The 22,359-nt window shown below is 51.4% G+C and overlaps 1 protein-coding gene across 3 annotated transcripts in view; it reads right to left on the bottom strand.

Moving 5' to 3' along the window:
* Positions 1–17,843, bottom strand: part of CHST15 (carbohydrate sulfotransferase 15) — an 84,932-nt gene extending 67,089 nt beyond the window's left edge. Inside the window, exon 1 of one of the 3 annotated variants that reach the window (XM_060033884.1) lies at positions 17,747–17,843. The gene's annotated coding sequence lies outside the window, so the exon portion shown is untranslated. Of the gene's footprint in view, positions 1–16,668; positions 16,729–17,746 lie in introns of those variants that run through there. The other 2 variants (XM_060033883.1, XM_060033885.1) reach the window with 2 other exon arrangements.
* Between the last annotated feature and the right edge of the window lie 4,516 nt (positions 17,844–22,359).

Genomic DNA, 22,359 nt, shown 5'->3' with positions numbered 1-22,359 from the left:
TCAGACCCATCAGCTTGAGACAATGAAAGGAGAGCACAGCATCCCGGCTCCCTTTGATCTCACACCCCCGGAGACCTCTGTACAAACTGAGAACAAAAGGCGGGGAATCCAGTGGCAGTCCCCAGTAACTCCCCCCGAGACGTGCCTCTGAAGAGCTTTCCTTAGGAATTCTGAGCAGAGCAACCCCCAAGCTCCTCCCCCAATAAAAAATAACTTTAATCCTCATTCAAGATCACCGGTTCCAATTTAAAACCTGCAAGTCCCGGCTCTCCTCTGCTGGAACCTCCCGTCTCTTTGGCAGGCAGCCCTGGATGCCACTTTCCGCTTCTCCACCGGCTTCTAAGTGGAAAGAGGCACCCGCTGAGCCTGTGCAAGTCCCAGCTCCACACGCGGGAGAGAACAAAGACTTAACACAAAGAAGAACTGGGCCTTCCAAGCCCTGCAGCCACTTGCTCCAGAGGAGGGATGCTTCAGGCGCTGGAGTCTGTTTCCTCGCCAAGATGCGCTGTCCGCCCCCTCCCACCCCCGACTTTGCACACTGGCTCTCTCTCCAGGGTTGGGAAAGGTCGAGGGTGACCTACAGTGGTCCTGAGATCCTGGACCTCTCCAGAGGCCTTCCACTCAGCTGGGAGGGCAGAGCCCAAGCAGTGGACACCAGAGATGAAAGCCAAGATAGGATGGAGCTGGCCCTCTAGGGACCAAGGCACAGGGTTACAGAGACACACGTTAACCATTGCGAGGTGCTGGATTTTGTCAGCCTTTAATATTCTGCAGTGAAAAATCACTGGCTTTAGACACACACATACACACACGCACACACACAAAATCTAGAAGGGTTTTGTACTCTTCTCCAAGCTGAGCTGTCAGACAGTAGGATTTTTGGTCCTTGTACCTGTCCATTCTGAAGAGTCCAAAGGTGGATTTTTCCAGATTCCTGATGCATGGAACCTGAGAAAGCCACATAAAATCCCACCAGCAGACCAGGACAACCCCTCCACGAACCGATTCAGCTCAGCAAGTCTCTCCTAAGCACGTACAGGGGTCAAGAACCCTGCCAGAGCCCACAGAGCACACCTAGGTGACGTGGCCACAGCCCTGTCCTCCTGATGCTTACAATCTACTGTTCACACAAGTTGCTACAGGTCAAGGTGGTCTAGGATGATCATGATACAAGATGCCCAGGGACAGCTCCAAGGGCTGCAACCCATGCAGTAACACAGGGCCCGGTGCCCACAAGGGCCCCACACTTCGTTTAATGCTCTTCTGTCCCCATTTTGAAGTTCTTAATAATTTTTTCCTAAGGGGCTTACATTTTCATGTGGTACTAAGGCCTGCAAATTATACAGCCAGTTCTGGAGATACCGAAAGAGTAATACAGTCAGGATTAAACGGAGAGAGAAATCACATCCAGAGAGCTTCTCTTATTCCTGGTACATGTAACAGCTAAAGTACAAATGAATACTTGGAAATGGCATTACACCCTCGGTTTACTCCCATCATTGGTTTAAGTAGAGACCTTTCCAGGGTCACTGCAGAATCAGAATCTTCCATACTATACCAAGAGGAAAGTTAGCAAAATCAGTTTACATGAGCCTGTTTATCATAACTCTGGTCTATAACAGCATCTTTTCTAATGCAGCTCGGCCTGACGATTTTAAAACTATGGGGACCTTTAATTTATCAAGCTAATGTGATTACAAAGCCATCCCAGAGTCTAGCCATCTCAGAGGCACTCAAGTGGAGGCCCCGCCTGTGAAATTTATGACCTGAAGCTTACGCTCTTCCAGTCCCTTTAAATGGGAAAATCTTTACCTTAGTTGAGGGATGAACTCATTCCACAATCTGAAAAAAAAAAAAATTAAGCCCTCCTACAAGTGCTCCGCTCTGTTAGTTTTTACAACTCGTCTGCAGACAACGAGGTTTAAATACCATTTACCAACAAGCTTCATTTTAACCTTCCTTTGCGGAGGATGCAAAATCAATTACGTATCTGCTGATAACGTCCTCGCATCACGTTCTGGTGGCATCTCACGATTAATGCAGTCCATGAGGCTGGCCGTAAGCAGCTTCACACAACACCTTCTGGTTATTACAAGCATCACTCTGACCCAGAGCTGAATGTAGGGGGTTCAGACACAGCACAATGCATGGGGATTTTGCGTCTTTAAGAAATCAGTTTGTAGATGGTTTAATTAAAATACACCAGAGCATAATTCAATTGGAATTGAGGTTCCCATCAAACCAAACTAGGCAGCAGAAATCTTTCCAACCTTAAAAGTCCCTACAAGGGACAGGGTAGAAATTTCACTCAGCTCTTTGGAGTGTTTCTTCCTCTACTGATATAACTGTTTTCACCAGTAAAACCAACTGCACTCAAAGACAGAAGGGACATGACATCTTCTCAGCCAAGCCCCTCGTGTTGCAGGTGAGGAAAGAGGCTCAGAGAAGTCAAGTAAGCAGCCCCAGGACACAGAGCTGTCAGTGAGAACTGGGACCAGAGATGCAGTGGCCTGAAAAAATGAGGGCAGGGCTTCCCTGGTGGCGCAGTGGTTGAGAGTCCGCCTGCCGATGCAGGGGACGCGGGTTCGTGCCCCGGTCCGGGAAGATCCCACGTGCCACGGAGCGGCTGGGCCCATGAGCCATGGCCGCTGAGCCTGCGCGTCTGCAGCCTGTGCTCCGCAACGGGAGAGGCCGCAACAGTGAGAGGCCCACGTACCACAAAAAAAATAAAGAAAGAAAAAGAAAATAACTTCTGCTCTCAAACCCTAAGTGAGAGGACAAGGAGGATGGCGGTTTTCTTTGCTTCTCACCAGCCCTGCTTTTTGAAACTGCAGCAGCCGTGGGCCAGCCGGCAGGGAACAAGGGTTCTTCACCCAGAGATGAGACAGTGAGAAAGCGAAGCTGTAAAGGAAAATTCGGGGGATGTAGAACCGAGAACAACGGGCATCAACCCAAGGGTGCTATGAACCAAGTCCTCTGACCAGCTCTCCCAAGCCCACCTGATCCCATCCCACCAACTGATCCCCTCCTCCCAGGAGGGGATTGGCTGTTCCCTCTGCCTGGCATGCTCGTCCCGAGCTGCAGACGGTGGTGCCTTCTTGTCATTCAAGAATCAGCTTAGATGCCACCTTTTCGGAAGGCCTTCTCCGATCACCCAGACAGTCACTTCCCATCCCATAGCACTTATTATTGTCTGCTCTCTGATATTCGTGAACTCATCCATGAGAATATACACTCTGTGAGTGCAGGGACCCTGTCCGTCTAATTACTGCTGGATTCCCAGCTCCTAGGACAGCACTGGGCACACGGTAGGTCCTCAATCACTGGAGGGTGGCTCTTAAAGGGGGTGCAGGGCTTCCCTGGTGGCGCAGTGGTTGGGAGTGCACCTGCCGATGCAGGGGACGCGGGTTCGTGCCCCGGTCCGGGAAGATCCCACGTGCCGCGGAGCGGCTGGGTCCATGAGCCATGGCCGCTGAGCCTGCGCGTCCGGAGCCTGTGCTCCGCAACGGGAGAGGCCACAACAGAGGTCCGCATACCGTAAAAAAAAAAAAAAAAGGGGGCTGCAGAGCCTGAGTCAGAAGAGTTGAAGATGAAGGGTCAGGCTCTCAAATGGTCTTCGTTAACGAAGTTGAAGGATCAGGGGCAAGTCATTTCACCCCCCAGGTCTCGGTTTCTCCAGCTGTAAAAGGGGGGTAAGCAGGACAGGAAAACAACCCAGACGACCGGTAAGACCCTTGCCATTTCCGCACTGTGGGTCGAGGTTTTCAATCAATCAATGTATTCTTGCCTTTCCTCCTTTCATCCATTTGTCCATCCATCCAATCATTCTTTCCCATGGGCTGGGTCCTGGAGATATAACCTTGAGTGAGACACACCTCCTATCCTAAAGGGACAAATACCTTCTAGTGGCAGAGAGGGAAAGGAGGTAATTCCTGCACTGACCAGCTAAGGGCCAAGGAGACTCCTGGGTCTCTGGCTGGGCCATTCATGCAGAGAAGGAAACCAGAGCTAAAATCCCACAGATGCTGCAGTGATGGAACATGTACATCCATCACATCCAGGGAATCTGATCAAGGAACCCAAAGAGAGTCACAGTTGAGGACAGATTGAGGACAGAAGAGGATCACTCCTGAGATTTCTGCAGAGTACCTGTCCCCCATCTTTGCCATGGAAGGACTGGAAATCCTCCTCAGGGGAACAATTACAATCACTGCTACATTCCATCTTATTAACTAAAGAGCTTAACACACACACCCACGTACGAACATGAGCACATGTGAGCACACGTGAGCACACACGCACACAGAGATGCCCTGGGCCAACCCCTGAAGAACTCATGGAGGACTGCAGTATATGCATATTTCTTTCAAAACGCCCCACAGGAGTTCTGATGTGGCACCTGGATTTAGAGTCAACGAGCCTCCTGCAAAGTTTCCTTCTGATCACAGTTGTAGAGGTCAATGATAACAGCGTGAAATGTATCCAGGAGGATCTTAGCAGGTGAACTTTCCTAAGCATCGAGAACATTGCAGTCACAAAACAAAAGCTAGGCGCTTCCCTGGTGGCGCAGTGGTTGAGAATCTGCCTGCTAATGCAGGGGACACGGGTTCGAGCCCTGGTCTGGGAAGATCCCACATGCCGCGGAGCAACTGGGCCCGTGAGCCACAAGTACTGAGTCTGCGCGTCTGGAGCCTGTGCTCCCCAACAAGAGAGGCCGCGATAGTGAGAGGCCCGCGCACGGCGATGAAGAGTGGCCCCCGCTTGCCACAACTAGAGAAAGCCCTCGCACAGAAACGAAGACCCAACACAGCAAAAATAAAATAAATAAATAATAAACTCCTACCCCCAACAGCTTCTTTAGGAAAAAAAAAGCTAGTCTGGGTGGGGCGGGGTGTGATGAATTGGGTAATTGGGATTGACATGTATACACTGATGTGTATAAAATTGATGACTAATAAGGACCTGCTGTATCAAAAAATAAATAATATAAAATTCCAAAAAAAAAAGAGAGACAACCAAAAGCTAGAGCTAGCTGAATGATAAGGTTCAGACAACAGACTGTTGATTGTTGGGGGGTAGGGAAGGCTGAGGGGAGGGGAAATGAGTGAAGGTGGTCAAAAGGTACAAACTTCCAGTTATAAGATAAATAAGTTCTGGGGAATCTAATTTACAGCATGGTGACTATAGTTAACAATACTGTATTGTTTGTTTTGTTTGTTTGTTTTTTTGCGGTACGTGGGCCTCTCACTGTTGTGGCCTCTCCCGTTGCGGAGCACAGGCTCCGGACGCACAGGCTCAGCCGCCACGGCTCACGGGCCCAGCCGCTCCGCGGCATGTGGGATCTTCCCGGACCGGGGCACAAACCCACGTCCCCTGAATCGTCAGGCGGACTCTCAACCACTGCGCCACCAGGGAAGCCCTGTATTGTGTTTTTGAAAGTTGCTGAGAGTAAATCTTAAAAGTTCTCATCACAAGAAAAAAAAATTGCAACTACGTGAGGTGATGGATGTCAGCTAAACCTACTGTGGTGATCATTTTGCAATATAAACATGTATCAAATCATTATGTTGTACACTTTAATACAATGTTATATGTCAATTATATCTCAATAAAACTAGAAAAAAAAAGGAAAAAACTAAAGCTAGTCTGGGGATTCAGCTCAACACCCCGGGACACACCCCCAGCCCTTGCAACACACCCACCCGGGAAAGCTGCCTGCAGGTCCCGCACATTTCCTTCCTTGCTGTGGCCCAGCCTAACTCTTTCAAAAACAACTTCATAATGTACCCTGGAGTCACAACCACAGCCCCTTGTTTATGGGCTTGGCCAGATCAGATAAAATTTCATTCTCTGAATTGGTTCCTAATTTAATTACTCTCCGGATAAGCGCTGGCCTCCCGTAGCTGCAGGGGAGGGACTCAGAAGGCACTGGCGCCAGGAGCCACGAGCTGCAGTTCTCGTTTGGCAGCTGGTGGAGGATGAGTTGTTCTGGGGCCTTTGCAGATCAAAGGGGATTAGAATAGTGGGCTTGGGCCAGGCGGTCACCGTCTGTCCACCCAACCGGCCTGTGTTTATTGTCCCCAGCCAATCAAGAGGGTGACCTGCGGTTTTACTAAGCGCTCAGGGAAAACGTTCAGGGTAACTGGACTGACTCTGAAAACCCAGATCCAGTCCTGACTCTGTGTGGCCTCTCTGGGCTTCGGTTTCCCCATCTACAAAATGGGGCTGGACTATGTTTCCCTGAAGCCCTTTCCAAGCTCTAAACAATTCAGGTGGGGATCAGTACCTCATCTGAGAATCAAGCCTTCTCTAGGGCCAGGGAAAAAGCATATAAAAAAGTAAATGAGGGCTTCCCTGGTGGTGCAGTGGTTGGGAGTCCACCTGCCGATGCAGGGGGACGCGGGTTCGTGCCCCGGTCCGGGAGGATCCCGCATGCCGCAGAGCGGCTGGGCCCGTGAGCCATGGCCACTGAGCCTGTGTGTCCGGAACCTGTGCTCCGCAACGGGAGAGGCCACAGCAGTGAGAGGCCCGTGTACCACAAAAAAAAAAAAAAAAAAAGTAAATGAATCTTATTATTAAAAGCAAGTAAAAATACCTCATAAATTTTAATTCTAGAAATGGAAACATGTCCACACAAAAACTCATAAATGAATGTTTACAGCAGCACTATTCATAAGGGCCAACAGGTGGAGAACACCCAAACGTCTATCAACAGATGAATGGATAAATAAAATGTGGTCTATTCATACAATGGAATATTATTTGGCCATAAAAAGGAATGAAGTACTGATATAAGCTACCATATGGATGAACCATAAAACATTATGTTAAGTGAAAGAAATGAGACCCACACAAAAAACATATTATATGATTTCATTCACCTGAAGTCCAGAATAGAGAAATCAGTAGAGATAGAAAATAGATTCCTGGTTGCTTAAGGCTGGAGGGTGGGGGGTGAATGGAGAGAGAGAGGGCTGATAGCTAATAGGTACATGGTTTCTTTTTGATACAATGAAGTGTTCTAAAATTACATGTGGTTCTGGTTGCACATGTCTGTGAACATACTAAAAACTACAGAATTGTATACTTTAAGTGGGTGAATTTTATGTTATGTGAACTACATCTCGTTAAAGCTGTTTTATAAAAAGGACAGGGTGAATGGGCAAAAAAGTCTGTTGCATGATTTGGGAGATTGGGATTGACATATATACACTAATATGTATAAAATAGATAACTAATAAGAATCTGCTGTATAAAAAAATAAAAATAAAATTCACATTAAAAATACCAGATGAGAACTTCGTAAAATAAATATATATACACATAAATACATGCACGCGCACACACACACACACACACACGTCTCCCTAAACAATCCTGTACCTTCATAACTGATCCAAAGGTACATAAACCCACACACACACAGAAAAAAAGAAACTGCTGACTTAAATGTGGGCAGACCTGCATTTTCCTATTGATTTGTTTCAGTTTTAACAGCCAAAAGCAAATTTATTTTCTACCATCTAAATGGCAACTGAGGTTTCATCTACTTTCCAATACATCACTTTTATTCTCTGAGCCAGATTGTGAACAATGCAAAAGGTCCATGGATTCTCAGCTGTCGACCCACGGGCAAAAGATTTTTTTTTTCCTGGAAACTATTTCCAATAAAGAGGCCACATTTGTTAAGCTCACTCTTCCGTTTTGTACATCTTTCCATATCTAATTTCTCACAGAAACTGCTACAGAGCAGGTATGAACAGCTTTTCAAAGCTAGGGCAGCACAGATATCAGGCTGATCCCACTTGCATTAATCGGAGCCTTCTTTCATCCTCTCGTTTACTGCCGCTGATAACTTTCTTAGCCAAGTTCAGTATGTCCTAAAAGCAGCTGTTTCCTCTGACTTTCAAAACAGTGCGCTTGGATTATTGGCCTGAAGTGGGGTTGGATGGGGCCTTCCTGGAACTATTATCTTTATAGAGAATTGTGACAGAATAAGGGACGGTCCCATCAGTGAAGGTCAGGCTACAGATGACCAAAGAGAAGGCAATCGTGAGCTTCCCACGGTTCAAGAACACCCAGCTACACAGGAAGATGGTCCTCCCGAAGGACTCACCATTTCTAAGCCCAGATGGTGTTTCTTTCAGACAAGAAATACTGATGGGTCAAAGTAAGAGACAAAGAGGGGAAGTTTAGTGCTTAATGCTGGATGGTACACAGGCAGCGTGGGCCTACAACTCAGCTCTCCACGCCCCTCCCCTCAGACCACCACCCTGCTTCACTTCCTCCCCTGGATGGGGTTCAGCATCCTGGGACCCCAAGCAGAAAGATGCTTGAAACTCCTATAGCCAGGACACCATCCCCTTTGCAAGACAGAGAAGGAGTCCTGCTACCTCAAAACTGAGTCCCAGTCCTAAGGCAACAGTGTCCAGTGGGAGAGGAGGTGTTGGTCCCACCAGAGAGAAGGGCCCTGGGCTGGCTGGGATGCCAGACAAAGGAGGTCCTGGTAGCAGCCAAACAGAGGCCAGAGTTGGGGTCCCCGGCCCTGCCAAGACCCCCCCTGGGTCCCCACTCATTTGTCCTTCACCCTGTGATGATAGGGAGGATTCCAGGCGGGGGATGAGCCTGGATTCAGGGCTGGCTTATGGACTAGGTTGGCCCTCTCCAACAGACCAGACATCCCCCCACTCTGTATTTGTTGAGACTCTGGAGAGAGGCTTTCCATCGAGGGCTGCCAACAGAGAGTTTGGAGAATAAACCCACCCAACACACACACACACACACACACACACACACACACTCTCTCTCTCTCTCTCTCTCTCTCTCTCTCTCTCTCTCTCTCTCTCTCTCTCTCTGCCAGGAGCAGAGGCCCTGGCCCAGCCCGACTGCAGCCCCCAATCTCTCATTCCAAAGAAGAGGGCGGAGACCAAATAAGCGGTGATATCCTGCCTCCAGCAAATGTCTGACAAATCTGCACTTTTCTTCATGGAAAATTAAAAAGCTAAACTGCCCCAAGAATCTGATGGAGGATGACAGCCTCCAGGGGCCCTCAGAGTTCATCCTTGAACCAGAAACGAGATGGCGGAAAGAACACCAATCCCCGCATTCTTCTCACATCTTCCTACGGCAACAGCAATTCTGAAATCAGGCGTCTGGTTACATGACCCAGAGATGAGCCAGCTGCGGCCAACTCCCACCTGGATGTCTAGGAGACTGAGGACGGAGAAGCCGGCCGGTCCCACGGGACCTGGGCCAAAACTTCGCCCTGCCCTGGGGTGGTTGCAACTTAACAGCGTGATCATAAGTGTCTGTCGGGAAACCCAACTACTTGGCCCAATTCCCTGGGGCAACTCCGCTTTCTTGTAATCCTGGAGATCCCTTCTGTGCACAAAGCAAATACGGTTCTGTGTGTACATTTGGAAGACTTTACATAAACAGGTTCTTGAATCAGAGGCAGTAATCCTCTGTAGACCAATAGTCTGATTTTTGGTTTGGAAATTATGGTCCCTATAAATACATGCCGGGACATACTTTATATTTTTAATGCAAATATTTACATTCCAAACAAAGGAGCATGGAACTTAAAGACAAGCTATTTATACTGGCCATAAGAAACACTAACGGCCTCAACATTTCTTTCCTGAGTAAATGGCTCCTGACTTCTATTCCTGAAATACCAACCAAAATTCCATAACGTTTATCCCCAAGACTCTCAAGACACAAAAAACTGGGCTCACTACCTTTTAATAGCCCAAAACTCTAGTGTCAGGAAATCCAAGGTTATTACATTAGGCTCTTGACTCCTGCAGAAATTTAGCGACAAGCATTAACTCTCCTGCACCATATGCTGCCGAATTGGGGATACTTTTCTGTCTTCTGGATGCACACCCAGAGGCCCACGTGAAATCCATCACAGCCCTTCCTCCAGGACTAGCTGGCTTTTGAGCATTCATTCAACTCTCGCGACTGAGTGGGCCCCCAGACAGCCTCATCAACCTTGAGAGGTTTGCTGGACATGGGTGAGTGGACCACACACCCAGGAAAACTAGAAAGAACGTGGTATAAAGTAGGTTGAGTTCAATAGCGTAGAATTGCAGACACTCAGAGGAGGACGGTAACACCTGGATGGGAGGATATGGAGAGATGGTAAGAATTACTGGCAAAGCTTCCCGAAGGTGGTGATGGGACGGGGGGCCGGGGGCTGATGAAGGTTCAGGCCATGCAAAGAGGAGGCTGGATCCACAGTTCCCCCCTGGGATGAACCGGGAGGGAGAACCAAGAGGAGGCAGAAAAGGCTCTCCCACTCAGGCTACCAGGCTGTCAGCCAGCCAGTGGCTCCGGGGGCACCCCCGCCCCTTGTAAATTACATGTGTGTCACAAAGGCTAATCATTATCTCAATCTGGCTAATCACTGCCATGCTCTACAGATAACAAGGCCTGGTTAACAGGCTCACTTCCTAATCTCAGTGTCCCCCTCAATATCCTTATCAACTGCATATCTAATGCTGCCCTTATCAATTTATGCCTAATAGGTACCACGTGCCAGCCCCAAACCCCTGCCCCCCGCCCCCGTGGGTCAGGCCCGGGGCTAAGTACTTATTATTTGCTGTGTGTGGAGGTGGGGTGGGGGATGGGGGGGTATCGTCTTGCCCACTCCTGATGTTTCTTCCTCGTGGAGACAGCGCCACCTGTGTACCACCACCTGTGTCTACACCTGGTGGTGTCCATCCACCCCCATCCCAGGAGTGTGCAAGGAGGACCTAGACACAGGTAGCCTGGCCTTGCCTCTTCCCACACAGAGTAGGCACTGCCCCCTGCTGGCTACCCTGTGGAGGAAGGGGGCCGGCCCAGGGAGAGGCTGCCGCTTTCCCACTGGACCTGTGACTCAGGGGAGGTCAGCCGGCCTAACTGCCCACTTCTCACTTGAGGATTGCGATGCCCACGTGCCCACCGGTTCAATCACATTCTACTATGTCTACTTCAGCCGGGAACAAACATTGCATTTTTACCTCCACCTATCTTTCTCCTCCCCTCTCTCTCTGTAAGTTCAGAACTTGGCCAGGAAAGAGGGGCTCAGTTTGGGGAGCTCCCTTGAACCCTAACTTGTACTACTGGTACTCAAACTACACTACAAGGACAAGGAAGAGATTATTAACCCCACTTTACAGGTGAGGAAACCGAGGCACAAGGAGATTAAACCACTTGCCCAGGGTCATGATCAAACGCAGGTCAACGGGGTGCCCAGGCTCACCCCACCACCTCCAAGGGCCTATACAGGATTCAACACCCAGGCTAAAAGAACATCTCCATGATGGGCACCAAACATTTGGTTGATTGGAAAATGAAGGTGCTGGCCGAGCTTACTTCATCCAGCCCGAGTCAGTTAACGTGTGTCACGAAGGGCAGACAGAGCTGCCCAGACCCCTTTCAACAAGGGGTGAGAAAATAACACACCTTCACAGACCTCTCAGACTCTGAAATGCACCTTCTAACATCACAGCAAATGTGCCACGGGCCCCGGCCCTGGGGGCAGCTCCCTACAAGGGCACAGCAGAGCGGGACAGAACTTCCCCCCAAGATCCAGGGCTGCCCCGAGAGGGACAGAATTGCCAACTCTCATGTCCTTTCCCCCTCAGAGGCCACTCCACTATGTTTTTGACCACAGGGAGCAAAAAAGGCCAGCAAACACATACTCCATTTCAAGAGAAGACGTGAAACCACCAGGTTCCCGCATATCACTAGAAAAAACAATTGCGCCTGCCTTGTAATCTAATTATTTGCCCATGCTGGGGTATTTTCCAGGCACCTGGGTAACTAGGCTGCCTGTTTCAATATTTTTATCACAAACACGATTCTGGAAAGTGTCCAGGTTTCCATTATAATGATACTCTCTGCTTTTGAGGATCCACCAGCCTCACTTTCTTCAGAGACCTGAAAGGCCTGGACCAGGACAAACTCTAGAAATGTAGCATAGGTGTCAGGGAGAGCCTGCCCCGGCAAAAAGGCCCCCCCACACCTACTCAGGACTCTCTGACGCTTACAGTGGTGCTCAAGATGTAACATTCAAAAGCCAGCCACCCCAGCACATTTCCTGGTCTGCCCTGGGCTTAAGCGCATCTCATGGGAGCACAGTCAAACTGACCTACAGCCTGTCCACAGCGTTCCGCTGGAAGCATCCCAGAGGGCAACTGTGGATCCAGGCCCCTCTTTGCACAGATGAAGAAATAGCCCAGAGAGGTGAAGCAACCAGCCTGACTAGAATCCAATGTGTCCTGGGGCTCCCGGCCTTACGGGGTGTAAGAGAAGTCCTCTGAGGTAGAATATGCCAGAATTCCACCCCCAACACACACCAAGAAATATACACATCTACATAAAAGACTGTACGTGCAATTTCAGAGGGATCAGAGACGTCCCCCGTCCCTGGTTATGAGCTCTAGAGCTAAAGAATACCACAAAAGCCGATGTTTCTTAAGCACTTACTGTATGCCAGGCACCGCTCCAAGTGCCCGGCAGGTATTGTCATGTAGAGGACCCCAGCTCTCAGGCCGGGGTGAAGTCGCCCCAGACCACTCCAATGTCAGAGTCGCTAATGCAGACTCCTGCCGCACTCTGGGCAGCACTGTGGAACTCCGACTTGCAAGTTCTGCCTCGCCTACTGCTCTGAGCGCTGCCTCTCAGCTCCCACGCACCTGGCCCTGGGCCTGCACCTGGAAGAAGGCATCAATGCTGCATGTAGCTGCTGCTGATGAAAGAGGCTGCTCGCGTTTCCTGTACATCCTTTTCGAAATCAGCAGAGACTGAGAACCTGCTTTCTCCTGCCACCTCCCCGCCCCTTACCACTTGCTGATTCACGCCCGCCTTCCCCTTCTAGAGCCAGGATTGTTTTTCTCCCCCTCCAGCCCCATTTCCCTCCTTCCTCCACTGCCATTCCGTGCTCCTAGCTCCTGCACATCCGGATGACTGAAAGCTTCTTCCCTGTGATCTCCAAGAGCCTCCCTGCCCTCTGATTGAGACACAGGGGGACACCTGTCTGACCTGGCTGGCACAGGGCCAGCTGGGAACCAGTAGGGGCCCAGCAAATGACAGCTGTTATGACCAAATGTCTTCCTCCCCAACCCCCGTACGTAAAAATATCTATATATTCTGTATTGGCCCAAATCCACAAAAAACCTTTACTTTTCTTCCTAGATATGGAGACGGGATACTCAGTAGACAACTCCCACCTCTATGCTTCATTTCATGCTGTGAAGACACGGGTCTACACATAAATCATCTCGTCCCAGTGCTTCCTTTTAAAAGATGAGCGTCTCAGGAAGGAAATCAGACCCCAGCACTTGAGAACAATAACGAAAGACCCTGTGCAAGTCCAAACAGTCTCCCAGGACGTCGTTAGCTAAGTGAGAAGACGGGCTCTGGATTCACAGCAAAGCAACACAGTTCCGGCGGAACTCAGTCGACATCACCTGAGCATCCTGACTTTCATGTGGATGTACCGTTCTCACCAGTGGCTGCAAGTGTCGCTTCTAAATCACGTGCTGTAAAGAGATGCCCAGTGACAGAGTGCTCACACGGTGACACTGCCAGGCCAGCTACGTTTCAAACTAGTTTCTGTTTTTAGAATTTAAGGAAACTCCTCTCTCATACAAATGCATCCCAAATGACACCTGGCAATCCAGGGCCTGCTGAGACCTGGGGACCAGGACAGGGTCTGGATACAGGGACAGGAAGCAAGAGCTCCCCACCACAGCGAAGGTCCATTCATCTAGGAGTTTCCAAGAGGCTCCAGTCCAGCAGGGTGGGATGACAGAGCCAGCCCAGGAGCTGGAGAATCAGAGACCTGGTTTGACTTTCCACTTCTGGGCTGTGTGACCTCAGACCCACTACTCCGAGCCTCAATTTCCACATCAGTAAAAGGAGACTCTCCTCCTATACAACCCACCTCTCACTTTCCTTGCCTTACTGTCCTGCCCACCTTTGAACGCAGCTCGCTGTTCATTTGTCCATCAGGTACAGGCATTTTTGCCTGCTCCCTTCCTCCGAGGGCTGGGTCTCTATCTTATCATGGTGTACTATTTGATAATGAAATTATATAAAAAGTTTTAGGCAGGGTGTCTCTTTCCACATGACAAGAATTCAGCGCTTTGCAAGGCAGAAATAGAGACACAGATGTAGAGAACAAATGTATGCACACCAAGGGGGGAAGCAGGGTGGTGGTGGGATGAACTGGGAGATTGCAATTGACGTATATACACTAATATGTATAAAATAGATAACTAATAAGAACCTGCTGTATAAGTAAATAAATAAATGAAATTAAAAACAAAAGAATTCATCAAATAGCTATTGAATGGACGCATGACACACGGCACATGAAGCAGCCGGGCACATGGCCACAGGCACATCGGGCTCCCGTCAATTCTCAATCCCTCGGCCTCGGGGAGATGCGATCCCCATGCCCCGTCAGGTGTCACAGGTCTCTGACAGTGGGATGCCCTCCCCAGTACACAGACACAGGGCCAGACGTCAAGCTTCAGACCTCCTGGCAGAGTACTCACCCCACCCCCTACTTGTAGCACTGGAGCCCACACTTAAATGTCCAGGCTCAAGAATTCTCTTGAGAAGTAACAAGACCTGTCAAGTCGATTTTTCCCCCCCAACTGGCTGGAGCTGAGCCAAAGCTGCCCTCCTTAGGTAGGGCATGTGCTCACCTGCCCAGGGCAGCCCCAGAGCGTCTCCCCTCTCCCCATCCCCCGGAGCTCGCCTGGACGCGGATGCTATCCATGCCATCGGCAGATGCCAGGCGGATGCTAGCCGGGTCACCTCCAGCCAGGCCCTAGGTGGCCTTGGACAACCACAGTCTAATCACAACCCAGCCCTAACCTAAAGCTTCTGCTAGTGCAGGTTCCAAGAGCCTGGGGCTCCCATGGCCCAGCTGGTTGACTTGGAGTTTCTTTTCTGCTCCTTCTCCAGACACCAAGTAAGCAGAGTCCACTTCCCAGCCTCTCCCAAACTTTCCTGTAAACATAGCCTCTTCCAGATGCAGGGATTAATCTTCTCTCCTTCAGGCCAGCAGAAAATCAAATTCCTCACCTCTTCTGGCCAGGGGCAGCAGCAACAGAGGAGAAGAAAGGTGCAGACACAGAGGCCTCACGGCAGCCACAGTGACGGTGCTGGGATGCCTGGCCATCTAACCATCAAAGAAAAGCAAGGCTCACGTGGGATCCACTATGGACAAACCCGCCTCTCCACCCCCCACACACAATATCCTGGATGAATTAACCCTGCTCACTGCAGTCATACAATACCCAGAGAGAAAAAAACACAAAAACATCATTGAATTTCCTTCAGAGGGCCCTAGAAATGGTTCTCCCGGGAAGCTGGACCTGGGAGGGAAGAAGAGCCCTGCAGCTCCACTTCTGGCTCAACTACGCACCTATGCACTGAGAGAGACCACGGCAAGCTGCTTCACCTGGCTGGCTCAGTTTCCCCATGCAGCAGGAGGCAAGGAAAACATTTTCCTGCCAATCTTTCAGGAGTATTAGAGACAAAAACGTATTTGATTTAAAACTACCTCATAAAAAGGCATTTTTATGCCCATGCTATTTTAAACAAAATCATATATGATTTGCACCTCAAGACGGCCTGATTCAACGTACAGTTGGTAAAATTAATAAGTGCCACGTTCTGGAAGGGAGGGTTCCTGATTTTGCACCATTTGGGAAGGGGGCGGGAGCAGGAAAGCTGGGCATAGAAAATGGTGTGCGAGGTTCTAGAGGAACTTGGGGCAAATCTCCAGGCCTCAGTTTCCACCTGGACGCCTCAGCGGGTGCACGTGCCCCCGGGCTGCTTTCTGCTCCAACACCGGCTGGCTGGCTGCCCTCTCAGGAACCGCAGTTGAGGAAAGAGGAGCTGGGGCCCTGCGAAGCCCTCGGCTCAGCCTCACAGAACAGCGCGCCACATCCCTTCCCGGGGCGTCCTGCGGCTTCCTGGACATACAACTTCATTCCCCAGAACTCCGTGCCATCAACTCACCCAACGTGAATGCAGCGAAGGGCCTCGGGGAACCGGAAACTGGGGGCCGGAGGAGCGAGTCTCAGCCCCAGGCTTTGCCGCCTCCTTCTCGAACCTCCCTGCTCGAGGCGCGGACGTCCAGCTGCCTACAGCCGGCACCCAAGCCCCAGCCTTCAGTCCACACCCGCCGCTCCAGCCCCGCGGGCCGACCCCGGGCGCTGGGCGGACGGGCAACGTGGGCACCAGGACCGCGACGGGGCGGTCGAGCAGCCGCGCCCAGGACCCTGGCGGCTCCAGATCCTAAACACACAAGCACACACAAGCGCGCGCGGCGGCCAATCCGTTCGCCCGGAGGAGTCGGAAGGCGCTTCCACAGCTCTTCATTCATTCCCCCAAAGGCGAGGTTCCCTTCTCCCGGGCGCCTCCATCCCAAGATCCTAGGGGGCTCCAAGGGGGCCAACTGCGCCACGAGCCGCCCGCCATCCGCCCACGGCCGCCAAGTCCTCTCCACCCGCACACACAACCCAACAGACTCGGGCTCCATCACGATCGGCAGCGTCGCCCCCGCGCAGGGGCCGTTGCCACCCCGGCTCCCCACAGCTTCGTCACCCCGCAGCTCCACCGCCCGGCCGCCCCGCCGCGCCACTCGGCTCAGACCTGCAGCGCTCGGCTCGCCGCGCCCAGGCCGGCCGGGGACGCCGCCGCCGCCGCCACCGCAGCCGGGAAGCGCCGGCTACTCCGGAGTCACGCCGCCTCCTGAGCTGGGAGGGGGCAGGGGGCGGGGAGGAAGGAAGAGGGAGCGGGGAGCAAAAGTTCAGGACGCCCCGGGCCTCGCCGCGCCCCCGTCTCCTCCCAGGCCCGCCCCCGCGGTCCCCCTCCCGGAACCCGGTCCCACAGGCTTCGGCGCCCGGGACACCCCCAACACACACCAAGCCTCCCCTCCCAGTGTGGCCGCAGGACTGGAGCCGGGGCGAGGAGGCGGTTCTGAACCCGAGTCCAGGAAAGAGTGGCAGATGCACACCTACCTGCCTCGGGCCGCGCCTGGAAACTTCCCAGAAGTGCGCCGGGAAGCGGAGCGCAAGGCTGGGGAATCCCCACCCCCACCCCCATCCCCACCCAAAGCGCGCTCTTAAGGAGAAAGCACCGATCTGTCGGTCCGTCGGTCCTCCGCCTGCAGCGCGCCGCCCCGATTCCGACTCCTGGGGTCGTTCTCCTGGACAGCCACCCCGTGCGTGCCCCGTGGCGTGCGCCTCCCGCCGGCCTCCGGCTGTCCGCGGCGCCACCACCCCGCCGCCGAGTACCCCGTCCCCGAGCTCCGACCGCATTTTCCCGAGCCGGGGAGGGGGGCGTGCGACCCTTCCCGCGGGGTCCCCAGCGCGCGGGGCGCCCAGAGCACGGCCAGAACCGGCGGCGAGGGGACGCCCTCGGCTGGGGGCCGCGGTTGCCTCGGGGAGACTGGGCCGAGGGTCGCGGGGCCCAAACCTGCCTCGGCTCCGCGCGCTCGCAAGTTCATTGTCTGCCTGGGCCGTCGTCGCCGCCGCTGCTGCCGCCGCGCCGGGAGCGCCGCGGGGAGTGAGGCTGCGCGCAGCCTCCGCCAGGCCGGACTCCCTACGCCCAGCCCGGGCCGCCCCCGGCGCTGCCCGGCCAGAACGCGGAGGGGCGCCGGAGCCCGGAGCCAGACACCACCCGCCGCTCGTCGCCGCCCCCTCCGCCGCGCCTGGCACCCAACTTGTACCTGAGAAGCCCGAGTCCAGCCCGGGAGCCTCTTCGGCTCCGGCTCCGCGGGAGCGCGCCCAGCCCCGCGCCTCGAGCCCCTCATCCAGGGCGCGTCAACCTGACTCCCCGAGCGCAGGGAGGAAAAGTTTGGGAGTGACGTGCGGATGGCGAATGAAACATCCGAAAAGAACCCTCCCCCCGCCCCATGTCGCGCTGACACACATCAGCTCGAGTCTGGAATGTGAGAAAAAGGCGTGTGCGCGGAGCGGTGGGTTTGGTTCCCGCCCCCTCTCCTTCCAAGTAAACACGGCTTGTGCGATGCGGTGATTCCAAATAGAAAGCAAACCGAAACCCCTAAAGTCTGCCAATGACACCCTGCCAGAGACATTTTTAACGAACTTGGCGGTCTGGAGCCAGCCCATACGTTGATATTCAAGGCCACGGCGCTGGTGGGTTCCGCGCCCTCTGTTGTATTTTTGCATCCCGAGAAGGCTCTCCCGGGCTCTTCGGCCCAGCCTGTTTGCTTCCACGGTGAGGGAAGGCTCAGCGGGACCCCGAGCCCGGCCGGCCGCAGTGGCCCAGGGGGTGGCAGCTCCAGGAAACCACCTGGGCTGCCCGAGGTCAAGGAAGTGGCACCAGTGGTCGACTCCGGGCTCTTGAATGGAGATACCGTCAGTTAAAGAAAAGACACTTTGAATTCTGGAAGACTCGACTCAAGCCCAGCCTCTCAGGAAACAGGTCCAAGGGACAGAAAAAAAAAAATCCTTGTTCTCAGTCGCATAGCCTTTTGCCTGCCCGTGTCCCCATGGCTACAGTCCAGCATCTTGTCCTCAAAGCAACAAAGCAACCAAGAGTGGAGCTAAAATGCTCTGTAAGTGTCAAGCGCTGGCCCACCGCTGAGGGATGCGTCCGGAGGGTGCCTTTTCCCCCTTTCCTCTCTTTCTGGAAATACGTGACTTTGATCGCTTGAGGCTTCATTTCACCGCCCCCCCCCCGAAACTATAACCCACCCTGAGGTCATAAACTTCGGCTCGGCATCCACGGCAGCTAATGCAGAGGTCACAATCAGAGGATTATAACTGCAGATGGAAAGCTGGGATGAGAGGGGAATTCTTCAGAACGGTATCTTGTTTTCCTGCAAATAATGCCTCTTACATAAAATCTACGAAGAAAGATTAATGCAGCAAAGAGACCAGCCTTAGAATCTCAGACTAGATTGCTTTTTCCATATAGACTCCACTTGGTGGTTTTTGTTCATTATTATTTTTTTAAACAAAAAGCTTTTTCTGAAAAGTACAATGAGCTGCTTTTTGCAGGGTTCACAATTCCCAATAGATGATGAGGCCGTTTTTCAAGGTCTTACCCACGTTGTGGCTTTGGGGCTTATTTATTAGTTCCCAAGAAAAGCCAGCCTTTCAGTAAGGTTTATATACTCAAGTAATTGCCTCGGGGGACACAGTGAAGGGTGCTGTTAAAGAAGGTTGGTTGTGCATGCTTCTGCAAGGGAGGCCCTGGGCCAGGCAGCTGTCAGACCAGAGTGTGCAATGGGTTTAAACAAACACAGGGAAGGTTCTGTGGAAACACAGAGGAGGAAATCCCCTCCTGTAAGCGAGTGTGGAACCTTATTCCACAGCCACACATACCTCGTCTTTCCTCTCCTCCCTCCAAGTAAACACACCACTCCGTTGTGGAGACAGCGCAGGGCCCACCCAGATCTCACTTTCAGATTCAGGTGTCAGAAATCTCAGTTGACTCAGAGCAAACTGTTTTTAAGTAAAATCATGGTGCCGCTTTGATATAATTCCACCAGGGACTTTCTAAAGGTATTTATATACGTGCCTGAGATTAACTGGATGACAATTTTTCCCCTCAACATTAATTGCAAAAAAATCACCCAAGAATTGCCCTTGAGTCTTTTATTCTGGAGAGTTGAGAGAATACCCAAAGACCAGACGTGTGAGTGACTGGGTGGGTGAGTAGATGGATGGGTAACCGTGAGAGAGGCTGGTGCCAACATGATATTGGCAACTAATGGGTAAAAAAAATACAAGTAATTTAAGAAAACGAATATCCCCTCACCATATGCACACGTAGGCCTCCATAATTCTGGAATTAAATTGTCTGGCTTCAACCCCTACTGCTGACACAAACGAGCTGAGTGACCTTGGGCAAGTCATTTCTTTCTTTGCCTCAGTCTGGAGCCTATAAGACCCCTACAAGCAGTAAATTGAATTATTGACCCCATGGGGGTATTACACTTCTACATCTTTGTCACAGCCTCATAGCACATGGAATGTGCTTCCCCATCCCTTGACTTTGGACTTGATCATATGACTTGCTTTAGACAATGAGATTTTGAAGGATGTGACTGAATCAGAGGCTTGACATGTGTTGCAGGGCTGGGCTTGCTCTCCTGTGCTTTGGATCCATAATGAGAAGAACGCATCCTGAGAAGCTGCTGCCTCTTCCAGCAAGGCTCCAGAATAAACACACGTGGAGCAGACCTGAACTCAACTTGCAGCCTGGAGCCAAGTGACCCAGCCTGGATTCAGAACTGCCTCCGCTGACGTACAAACACATGAACAAGGGGAAAATGCTTGTTGCAAGCTATTGAATGTTGGAAATTTTGTTACATAGCATTATTGTGGAAGTGGCTGACTGATACATTCCCTCAGTGGGCTGGTGTGAAGACTAATGATACAGTGTTTGAAAAACATTAAGCATAATTCTTAGGACCTAGTAAGAGCTCAGAAATATTCGTTATTATTTGTAATCAATATTACTGAAAGTGGTCTTGCATATAATAGTCACATAAGAACTGTTATTGAACTGGTTAATTGAATTAATGGATAAGTATTACTTGAGTAAAGATTCTATGAGAATGCAAGCATATCAGGAAATTGGAAGACCAGGGACCTGCCATGATCCCCAAGCTACGTTCATTCATTCAGCAGACACTCCCTGAACCTCTGCTCTGTGCCACACACTGGAGTGAATGTTGGAGCCACTAAGAAGATTAAGTCTCCAAACCCTGCTAAGGATGGAGAGCTACAGATCCCCACCATGTGACAAACACTGCTAAGTACTTCCCCGTGCTACATCATTTGACCTTCACAACAGCCTTGGGAGCCAATATTATTTAATCCCCATTTTTCAGATGAGGAGACTGAGGCTCAGGAAAAAAAACAACATAGGAAAAGACCAAAGCCCACTCCTATACCTTTAGTGTGCACTCGTGCCAGTGAATTCAAGTTCATGGTGGGCACACCCATCAGGTAAGCGCAGTGAGAATAAAGAAGTAAACACAACTGTGTCGATCTCCAGGCGTCTTATGTGCAATTTGCTTAAGAAATACTGAAGCTTGGGGGACCCAAGTTCTGCTTCTGCCATCAGCTGTCTGGAAGCCCTTGAGCCCCTCTCTGACCCTCAGTTTCCCCACCTGGAGGGGAGAAGGACCTTGAAAGCTGCGGCTTTGGCATCTTCTAAAGCTGTTGATTCAGGAGGCATTGCTGTTGGAAGTTCATTTTAAAGGGATTAGGGATGGGAATCACAGTGCCAGGAACTGGCCCAGTAATTTGAAAGTGGGGACAACAGACCACTTAAGGGTAAGGGAGATAAGGTCGGGCCATGGGCACTGCTCGTTACAAGCCCCAACTCAACAGCCGCAACCTTGCCTTTGGTCATTCCACCATGTGAGCACTGAGACCAGAGCATTTGGGGTCTTCCAAGAAACTTCTGTCAGAATGGAATGCCCCCTCTTAGATGTCAGAGGACTTAGTTTTCAGCTAACGCCTTACTTTTCAGTTAACACTTTAGCAGAGACTGGGATGAAGTTCAATTCACATTCAGCTTATTCCCCAACTCGAGGTTGTTTCCAAGGGGACAGCATTGAGGGGAGGGGACTGCCAGAGTCAGAGTTCCTGTGCTGGGAAGGGCTGCACCTGAGGGCCATGGGGCCCCTGGGGATCAGTGCACAGGCTCTCCAATTTGTTTCGTTGGACCTGGCTTCAGATCTCTGCCACCAGCAACGACCTGCTTCCAGCCCTGTGACTTTGACGAATTTAGACTGCTCAGTAACCTGCAGTGCATTTCAATTTCATAAATTTAAAAATACTGTGGTTAGACAGATCCCTTCTGCAGTAATGCGTCCATTAAGTGCACTTGAAGCCAATTTTGGTATGCTAATGCACCACAAATCAACGTGAAATTTAGGTTCTTGTGAAAATTTCCTACACTCGATCCAAAACCTCAACCAGATTTAGGATAATAACAAATTCCTTAAAGCTGCAGACTTCAACTCTGTATTGAAACTTCAGTGAAGAGAGCAACGGAGCCAGTTTTAAACAAACGTCGGAATGGGTGTGTTTACATGAGCGCTGCCTATTCTAACGGGGTGCCCCCCGGGGGTCAGTTCACTTACTCTAAAGATGCTGCCACAGCTGGAAGGTTTTAGAGCTCTATTCTGAGTTCCCTCCAGGGAAATCTGTAAGCCCTTTGAGGACAAGAACAGGGTCAGGTAAGTCTCTGTATTCCCAGCCCCTAGCTCAGAGCCTGGCACAACGGACACATCCAGTGAATGACCCAGTTGGAACTTCCTGGCTTGATTAGCGACTTGTCCACCAAATTATTTTC

The sequence above is a fragment of the Delphinus delphis genome, chromosome 16 (assembly GCF_949987515.2).
Source record: "Delphinus delphis chromosome 16, mDelDel1.2, whole genome shotgun sequence".
Lineage (NCBI taxonomy): Eukaryota > Metazoa > Chordata > Mammalia > Artiodactyla > Delphinidae > Delphinus > Delphinus delphis.
This window is presented reverse-complemented; position numbering and strand designations above follow the sequence as displayed.